We start from the raw sequence: 10,561 nt of genomic DNA on the forward strand, positions 1-10,561 counted from the left end.
TGAGGCACAGAACTGAGGCGAGGGCACGTCATAAAAACATCTCTTTGTTTTCAGTGTGTTTGAACTCTGGTACCCTCTCTCCCTTTTGTGCTGGAGGTGACAGAGTGGCATGTGTGCAAGGTTATTAACAGCTATAGTCATATGGTTATGATGTATGCAGGCTATGCTTCTAGACTCATCTCTCTCTCTCTCTCTCTCTCTCTCTCTCTCTCTCTCTCTCTCTCTCTCTCTCTCGTATAATAAACAATTCCTTTTCCTGTATCTCCATTCAGAAATACCATTGGAGGCTTGAACAGAGTGAATGGAATGGCAACAATGAATTTGATACCATTCTGCTCCAGCCATTACCACGAGCCTGTCCTCCCTAATCAAGATACCATGAACCTCTTGTGGCTCGTACATGTCATTGGTTTAGAGTAGTTATTGGAAAATGAGAATGAAAGGAACATTGGATTACTTAGAACTCTTTGATGCTGCAGCGGGGAGGATGCAGTCATCCTTAAAACTAGTTGAATGTACATTTTGGTACGGGGGGTGGGGGGGGTGTACTTCTAACCCAGAATGTACACTTACTACAACACGCATACTGGTGTTACTGTGGTGCCCCCTAGTGGAGAAAGGGGAAGTTACAGGATATGTGATTTACCCATCCTCAACTCAACTAGAGCCAAATCCTGAAATGAGATCTGCTTGGGTTTAAGTGTATTTTTTTTATCTCACAAAAAACTCCCATCAACATGGTTGCATGATTCAAATACAAGTATGCATGCACATCTCAACTTGCCCATCCCTTACCACATCTCAACTTGCCCATCCCTTACCACATCTCAACTTGCCCATCCCTTACCACATCTCAACTTGCCCATCCCTTACCACATCTCAACTTGCCCATCCCTTACCACATCTCAACTTGCCCATCCCTTACCAGACATTGATTGTAATTCTTCAACTCTGGTCCAGGGTTAATTTAAACCTGATGGAGTTTAATTTTAATTTATTTTATTTTAACTAGGCAAGTCAGTTAAGAACAAATTCTTTCTTTCAATGACGGCCTAGGAACAGTGGGTTTAACTGCCTTGTTCAGGGGCAGAACGACAGATTTGTACCTTGTCAGCTCGGGGATTCGAACTTGCAACCTTTCGGTTACTTGCCCAACGCTCTAACCACTAGTGATCATTATGTTGATCAAGATGTGTCCTAGTGCTGGGCTGGAACTAAAGCCTGCATTCCTTTTAACTGTTCGGAATAGGTGACCACTTGTTTTCTCTGTACCAGCTGTAGTTGACCACTTGTTTTCTCTGTACCAGCTGTAGTTGGACTCCCGAGTGGGGCAGGGGTCTAATGCACTGCATCTCAGTGAAAAAAGGCGTCATTACAGTCCCTGGTTTGAATCCAGGCTGTATCACATCCGGCCGTGATTGTCCCAAAGGACGGTGCACAATTGGCCCAGCATCGTCCGGGTTTGGACGTGGTAGGCCGTCATTGTAAATAAGAATTTGTTCTTAATTAACTTACTTGCCTAGTTAAATAAAGGTTAAAATATATATATATTTTTAAACCTAGACGCAGCTGTCTGGTATCATCATCACTTGTAAAACATGAATAAAGATACAATTACACCTTATGGAACAGCGGGGACTGTGAAGAGACACACACACACACACACACACACACACACACACACACACAGAGATAGATGATCACTGGTTTTACCAGGGTTGTAGTACTGCTGGAACAGCAGTGGAGCAGCCTGGTCTCATAGACTAGACATAAGATAGTAAATGTAATCTGTGACACTCAAATTAGTATGATATGTTACATTTGGTATGGTTACATAAGACAGAAGGTTACTTACCTAAGGCAAAAATGAAAGTAGGGTGGTTGGTCGGGGTGGACGGGTAGCCATATAAGCTTTGCACACTCTTGGCATTCTCTCAACCAGCTTCACCTGGAATACTTTTCCAACAGTCTTGGAGGAGTTCCCACATATGCTGAGCACTTGTTGGCTTCTTTTCCTTCGCCCTGCAGTCCAACTCATCCCAAACCATCTCAATTGGGTTGAGGTCGTGTGATTGTAGAGGCCAGGTCATCTGATGCAGCACTCCATCACTCTCCTTCTTGGTCAAATAGCCTTTACACCAGTGATGGAAAAAGTACCCAATTTGTCATACTTGAGTAAAAGTAAAGATACCTTAATAGAAAATGACTCAAGTAAAAGTGAAAGTGAAAGTCACTAAGTAAAATACTATTTGAGTAAAATTCTTAAAGTATTTGGTTTGAAATATACTTAAGTATCAAAAGTAGATGTATAAATTGTTTCAAATTCCTTATTAAGCTAATCTTTTTAATTTATGGATAGCCAGGGACACACTCCAACACTCAGACATAATTTACAAACGAAGCATATGTGTATTGTGAGTCCGTGAGTTTGCCAGATCAGAGGCAGTAGGGATGACCAGGGATGCTCCTTGATTAGTGTATGAATTGGACCATTTTTCCTGCACTGCTAAGCATTAAAAATGTAATGAGTACCTTTGGGTGTCAGGGAAAATGTATGGAGTAAAAAGTACATATTTTTATTTAGGAATGTAGTGAAGTAAAAGTTGTCAAATATGAATAGTAAAGTCAATTACAGATAAGTCGTTTTTTTAGGGTAAGTAAAAAATACTTTAAAGTACTACTTAAGTACATTACACCACTGCTTTACACAGCCTGGAGGTGTGTTGGGTCATTGTCCTGTTAAAAAACAAATGATAGTCCCACTAAGCACAAACCAGATGGGATTGTGTATCGCTGCAGAATGCTGTGGTAGCCATGCTGGTTAAGTGTGCCTTCAATTCTAAATAAATCACGGAAGGTGTCACCAGCAAAGCACCCCCAGGTCTTAATGAGAGACAGTTTCATTATAGCGATTGATAGTTTATGCGACTGCACTTGAAGAAACTTTCAAGTTCTTGACATTTTCCAGTTAACTGACCTTCATGTCTAAAAGTAATGATGAACTGTAGTTTCTCTTTGCTTATTTGAGCTGTTCTTGCCATAATATGGACTTGGTCTTTTACCAAATAGGGCTATTTTCTGTATACCACCATCACAACACAACTGATTGGCTCAAATGCATTAAAAAGGGAAGAAATTCCACAAATGAACTTTTAACAAGGCACACCTGTTAATTGAAATGCATTCCAGGTGACTACATCATGAAGCTGGTTGAGAGAATGCCAAGAGTGTGCAAAGCTGTCATCAAGGCAAAGAGTGGCTACTTTGAAGAATCTCAAATATATATTTTGATTTAACACTTTTTTTTGTTGGTCACTACATGATTCCATATGTGTTATTTCATAGTTTTGATGTGTTAACTATTATTCTACAATATAGTAAATATAAAGAAAAACCCTTGAATGAGTAGGTGTGTCCAAACTTTTTACTGGTACTGTATATACAGTGCAGTCGGCAAACTATTCAGACTTTTTCCACATTTTATTACGTTACAGCCTTATTCTATAATTTATTCAATCGTTTTTTCCCTCATCAACCTACACACAATACCCAATAATGACAAAGCAAGAACAGGTTTTTTAGAAAATGTAGCTAATATATTAAAAAAATTTAACTCAGATTTACATAAGTATTCAGACCCTTTACTCAGTACTTTGTTGAATCACCTTTTGGCAGCGATTTACAGCATCGAGTCTTCTTGGGTGTAATGCTACAAGCTTGGTACACCTGTATTTGTGGGAGTTTCTTCATTCTTCTCTGCAGATCCTCTCAAGCTATGTCAGGTTGGATGGGGAGCGTCATTGCACAGCTATTTTCAGGCCTCTCCAGAGATGTGCAATTGGGTTCAAGTCCAGGCTCTGGCTGGGCCATTCAAGGACATTCAGAGACTTGTCCCGAAGCCCCTCCTGTGTTGTCTTGGCTGTGTGCTTAGGGTCATTGTCCTGTTGGAAGGTGAACCTTCACCCCAGTCTGAGGTTCTGAGTGCTCTGTAGCAGGTTTTCATCAAGGATCCCTCTGTACTTTACAAATTTGAAAAAAAATCGAAAAACCTGATTTTGCTTTGTCATTATGGGGTATTGTGTGTAGATTGGTGAGCGAAGAAAACAATTTCATCAATTTTAGAATACGGCTGTATTGTAACAAAATGTGGAAAAAGTGAAGGGGTCTGAATACTTTCAGAATGCACTATGTTCTGCATCTCCCTTGAACCATGACATGATATTACTCTCCTGTTTTTACAAATACACCATCTTATACATTCACTGTAATATACATTTTAAAATAACTTTATGAACACACATTGCCCGGTGCACACGCATTCCCCATTAGCTAGCTAGCCCCTCTCCATAGCTAGCTAGCCTAGCTCACAAGCTTGTTAGCTAGCAGCCCCTCTCCATAGCTAGCTAGCCCCTCTCCATAGCTAGCAGCCCCTCTCCATAGCTAGCTAGCCCCTCTCCATAGCTAGCTAGCCCCTCTCCATAGCTAGCTAGCCTAGCTCACAAGCTTGTTAGCTAGCAGCCCCTCTCCATAGCTAGCTAGCCCCTCTCCATAGCTAGCTAGCCCCTCTCCATAGCTAGCTAGCCTAGCTCACAAGCTTGTTAGCTAGCAGCCCCTCTCCAACTTTCCATTTTAGTAATGAAGACCGTTCAATTGGAGCGCCCTCTTGTGTCCTGACTGTAATTGCATCTACAACTACTGCATAACAAATTGCTGACTGCATAGGATTGGATGTACTTAGTCCAGCAAATAAAAAAAGGTATTCCCTGAATCCCCTTTACTTTTAGTTCTAAGTCAGGGATTTTCAACCTGCTACACATATATTTTATATATGGTATCAAAATGTTAAATCAGATTTCCCCTTTAACTGATCATTGTCTGCAGCTGGCTCTGATTGAAGTGTAAAAAGTGCCTTATGAAACAGGCAGGGAGAGTGAGCTCGACCGTGGTGGTCGGTCAAACCCTCAACCTTCTGGCCCCTTCGCCAAACCCTCAACCTTCTGGCCCCTTCGCCGAACCCTCAACCTTCTGGCCCCTTCGCTGAACCCTCAACCTTCTGGCCCCTTCGCCGAACCCTCAACCTTCTGGCCCCTTCGCCGAACCCTCAACCTTCTGGCCCCTTCGCCGAACCCTCAACCTTCTGGCCCCTTCGCCTAACCCTCAACCTTCTGGCCCCTTCGCCGAACCCTCAACCTTCTGGCCCCTTCGCCGAACCCTCAACCTTCTGGCCCCTTCGCCGAACCCTCAACCTTCTGGCCCCTTCGCCGAACCCTCAACCTTCTGGCCCCTTCGCCCTGCATGACATCGATATCCACGTTTTATAAACACAGGATCGTAAACAGTTATTGTTATTTGTGGTCTTAAACATTCTTTTTGAGTTGATTTTCTGAGGGGGGGAGGGTGTGCCTTTTTTTTTTACAGGCCAAGGAGAGGGTCATGTGAAAACATTTTTTACGTTGGGGAGGGGGCTGCATATTTTTTTATTTTTTTTAATGAAATATTGAGTTGGATGTCTTGCAAGATCCCATAGGCCTAATGATTCATTAATATTTTACATAACAGAGCCGAATATAATAGCATACTAGGCCTTTATTACTGTTACACCAAAAACAACTCCTCAGTCAGTTCTTATGAGCTTTTAGGGTGATTAACTCGCTGAAGCTGAATAGTCGCATCACTAGGCAGGATGTATGCTTTGATTGAAACAAAATACAAGAAAGGCTAATAATTCGCCATCTGCTCTAATTCGCTAACGAAACAGTAATTGAAGAAGATCTTTGTCGTGAAGAGGGCACGACAAAGCCTATTCCCCCCTCAGGAGACTGAAAAGATTTGGCATATGTCCTCAGATCTTCAAAAGGTTCTACAGCTGCACCATGGAGAGCATCCTGACTGGTTGCATCACTGCCTGGAATGGCAACTGCTCTGCCTCCGACCGCAAGGCACTACAAAGGGTAGTGCGTACGGCCCAGTGCATCACTGGGGCCAAGCTTCCTGCCATCCAGAACCTCTATATCAGGCGGTGTCAAAGGAAGGCCCTAAAAATGGTCAAACACTCCAGCCACCCTAGTTATAGACTGTTTTCTCTGCTACCGCACGGCAAGCGGTACCGGAGCGCGAAGTCGAGGTCTTAAAGGCTTCTTTTTTTTTTTTTTTTTCTCCTCAATTTTCGTGGTATCCAATCGCTAGTAATTACTACCTTGTCTCATCGCTACAACTCCCGTACGGGCTCGGGAGAGACGAAGGTCGAAAGCCATGCGTCCTCCGAAGCACAACCCAACCAGCCATACTGCTTCTTAACACAGCGCACCTCCAACCCGGAAGCCAGCCGCACCAATGTGTCGGAGGAAACACCGTGTACCTGGCCCCCTTGGCTGGCGCGCTCTGCGCCCGGCCCGCCACAGGAGTCGCTGGAGCGCGATGAGACAAGGATATCCCTACCGGCCAAACCCTCCCTACCCCGGACGACGCTATGCCAATTGTGCGTCGCCCCACGGACCTCTTGGTCGCGGCCGGCTGCGACAGAGCCTGGGCGCGAACCCAGAGACTCTGGTGGCGCAGTTAGCACTGCGATGCAGTGCCCTAGACCACTGCGCCACCCGGGAGGCCCTCTTAAAGGCTTCTTAACAGCTTCTACCCCCAAGCCATAAGACTCCTGAATCAAATCAAATGTATTTATATAGCCCTTCGTACATCAGCTGATATCTCAAAGTGCTGTACAGAAACCCAGCCTAAAACCCCAAACAGCAGGCAATACAGGTGTAGAATCACGGTGGCTAGGAAAAACTCCCTAGAAAGGCCAACACCTAGGAAGAAACCTAGAGAGGAACCAGGCTATTAGGGGTGGCCAGTCCTCTTCTGGCTGTGCCGGGTGGAGATTATAACAGAACATGGCCAAGATGTTCAAATGTTCATAAATGACCAGCATGGTCAAATAATAATAATCACAGTAGTTGTCGAGGGTGCAGCAAGTCAGCACCTCAGGAGTAAATGTCAGTTGGCTTTTCATAGCCGATCATTAAGAGTATCTCTACTGCTCCTGCGGTCTCTAGAGAGTTGAAAACAGCAGGTCTGGGACAGGTAGCACGTCTGGTGAACAGGTCAGGGTTCCATAGCCGCAGGCAGAAGAGTTGAAACTGGAGCAGCAGCACGGCTAGGTGGACTGGGGACAGCAAGGAGTCATCATGCCAGGTAGTCCTGACGCATGGTCCTAGGGCTCAGGTCCTCCGAGAGAGAGAAAGAAAGAAAGAGAGAGAATTAGAGAGAGCATACTTAAATTCACACAGGACACCGGATAAGACAGGAGAAGAACTCCAGATATAACAAACTGACCCTAGCCCCCCGACACATAAACTACTGCAGCATAAATACTGGAGGCTGAGACAGGAGGGGTCAGGAGATACTGTGGCCCCATCCGATGATACCCCCGGACAGGGCCAAACAGGAAGGATATAACCCCACCCACTTTTCCAAAGCACAGCCCCCACACCACTAGAGGGATATCTTCAACCACCAACTTACCATCCTGAGACAAGGCCGAGTATATCCCACATAGATCTCCGCCACGGCACAAACCAAGGGGGGGCGCCAACCCAGACAGCTAATCAAAGGGCTACCCAGACACCTCTTTTACGCTGCTGCTACTCTCTGTTTATAATCTATGCATAGTCACTTTAACTCTACCTACATGTATATATTAGCTCAATTACCTCAACTAACCTGTGCCCCTGTGAAACAGTTTAGCTTCCGTTCCTCTCCTCGCCCCGGGCTCGTACCAGGCACACTGCACACATCAACAACAGTCACCCACGAAGCATCGTTACCCATCGCGCCATAAAAGCCGCGGCTCTTGCAGATCAACTACTTCAAGGTCTCAGAGGGAGTGAAGTCACCGATTGAAACGCTATTAGCGCGCACCACCGCTAACTAGCTAGCCATTTCACATCGGTTACATATATAATATAGCCCCTCTACTGTTATTTACTGCAGATCTTTTCATTATTTGTTATTCTTATCTCTTACTTTTTTATAGGTATTTTCTTAACTGCATTGTTGGTTAAGGGCTTGTAAGTAAGCAGTTCACGGTAAGGTTGTATTGTACCTGTTGTATTCGGCGCATGTGACAAATAACATTTGACCTAAATTCATATTCCCATGAAACTGATTGCGATCAGTTGATTGCCATGCAGATACAGCTTGCAGTTTGGACATTTCACTGCTAGTGAAAGTGTGAAGAATTATCATTCGCGATTGACAGTGATGATGGCCTATATAACATTTTCTTGAGCCAATAATGCGGAGGCATGGTCAATTGGAGAATGCTATTTTATGCATATTCTATAATGATATTCAATAAGATACATCTGTCGTTTCAAACTTTGAGAAAATTGATACTTTATTTTTTCAATGTTTGCTCTCCCGCACCTGAAAAAATAGCACCACACCAATGCTCTGTAGCTGACCGCTGGTTTACTCTGTACCAGCTGTAGTTGACCACTGGTTTACTCTGTACCAGCTGTAGTTGACCACTGGTTTACTCTGTACCACTGGTTTACTCTGTACCAGCTGTAGTTGACCCCTGGTTTACTCTGTACCACTGGTTTACTCTGTACCAGCTGTAGTTGACCACTGGTTTACTCTGTACCAGCTGTAGTGGACCACTGGTTTACTCTGTACCAGCTGTAGTTGCCTCTTTCTACAGCTTGGTGTCAATATTGCCTTATAGTACGTTTAACCAGAGAACCTTTCATACTTGTTTCAATGACGCACAGGAGCATACGCACGCGGGCCAGACAGTGTTTCAGCCACGACTCAGAAGCCAGGAGGTCAAAATGACCTGGCTAGTGCCTTTTTAGTACACTCACCAATTAATCAAATCAAATGGTATTTGTCACATGCGCCGAATATAACCGGTGTAGACTTAATATATAGCGCCGAATATAACCGGTGTAGACTTAATATATAGCGCCGAATATAACCGGTGTAGACTTAATATATAGCGCCGAATATAACCGGTGTAGACTTAATATATAGCGCCGAATATAACCGGTGTAAACTTAATATATAGAGCCGAATATAACCGGTGTAGACTTAATATATAGCGCCGAATATAACCGGTGTAGACTTAATATATAGAGCCGAATATAACAGGTGTAGACTTAATATATAGAGCCGAATATAACTGGTGTAGACTTAATATATAGAGCCGAATATAACCGGTGTAGACTTAATATATAGAGCCGAATATAACCGGTGTAGACTTAATATATAGCGCCGAATATAACAGGTGTAGACTTAATATATAGCGCCGAATATAACTGGTGTAGACTTAATATATAGCGCCGAATATAACAGGTGTAGACTTAACCCGTGAAATGCTGATTTACTTGCCCTTTCCAAACAATGCAGAGACAATAAAAAATATAAATACTAATACAATAAAAAAGCAATAAGGAGACAATACAAGCTGTACCGGTACTGAGTCAATGTGCAGGGAGGAGTATGAGGTACTTGAGGTAATATGTAGATGTAGTGTTAAAAGGGACTAGGTATTTCTCTCTGCTACCTGTTAAAAGGGACTAGGCAATTCTCTCTGCTACCTGTTAAAAGGGACTAGGCAATTCTCTCTGCTACCTGTTAAAAGGGACTAGGCAATTCTCTCTGCTGTTAAAAGGGACTAGGCAATTATCTCTGCTACCTGTTAAAAGGGACTAGGCAATTCTCTCTGCTACCTGTTAAAAGGGACTAGGCAATTCTCTCTGCTGTTAAAAGGGACTAGGCAATTATCTCTGCTACCTCACGGTAAGCGCTACCAGAGCGCCTAGTCTTCTAAACAGCTTCTACCCCTAAACCATAAGACTCCTGAACATCTAATCCAATGGCTACCCAGACTATTTGCAATGGCAACCCCCCCTTCTTCTACTCTGCTGCTACTCTCTGTTATTATCTATGCCTAGTCACTTTAATAACTCTACCTACTCGTACGTATTAGCTCAAATACCTCGGTGCCACTGCACATCGGACTCTGTACTGGTACCCCCTGTATATAGCCCCGTTATTGTTATTTACAGCTGCTCTTGAATTATTTGTTATTCATACTGCATTGTTGGTTAAGGGCTTGTAAGTAAGCATTTCACTGTAAGGTCTACTACACCTGTTGTATTCAGCATTTCACTGTAAGGTCTACTACACCTGTTGTATTCAGCATTTCACTGTGAGGTCTACTACACCTGTTGTATTCAGCATTTCACTGTAAGGTCTACTACACCTGTTGTATTCAGCATTTCACTGTAAGGTCTACTACACCTGTTGTATTCAGCATTTCACTGTAAGGTCTACTACACCTGTTGTATTCAGCATTTCACTGTAAGGTCTACTACACCTGTTGTATTCAGCATTTCACTGTCAGGTCTACTACACCTGTTGTATTCAGCATTTCACTGTCAGGTCTACTACACCTGTTCTATTCAGCATTTCACTGTAAGGTCTACTACACCTGTTGTATTCAGCATTTCACTGTAAGGTCTACTACACCTGTTGTATTCAGCGTTTCACTGTAAGGTCT

The sequence above is a fragment of the Salvelinus alpinus genome, chromosome 29 (assembly GCF_045679555.1).
Source record: "Salvelinus alpinus chromosome 29, SLU_Salpinus.1, whole genome shotgun sequence".
NCBI classification, from domain to species: Eukaryota; Metazoa; Chordata; class Actinopteri; order Salmoniformes; family Salmonidae; genus Salvelinus; species Salvelinus alpinus.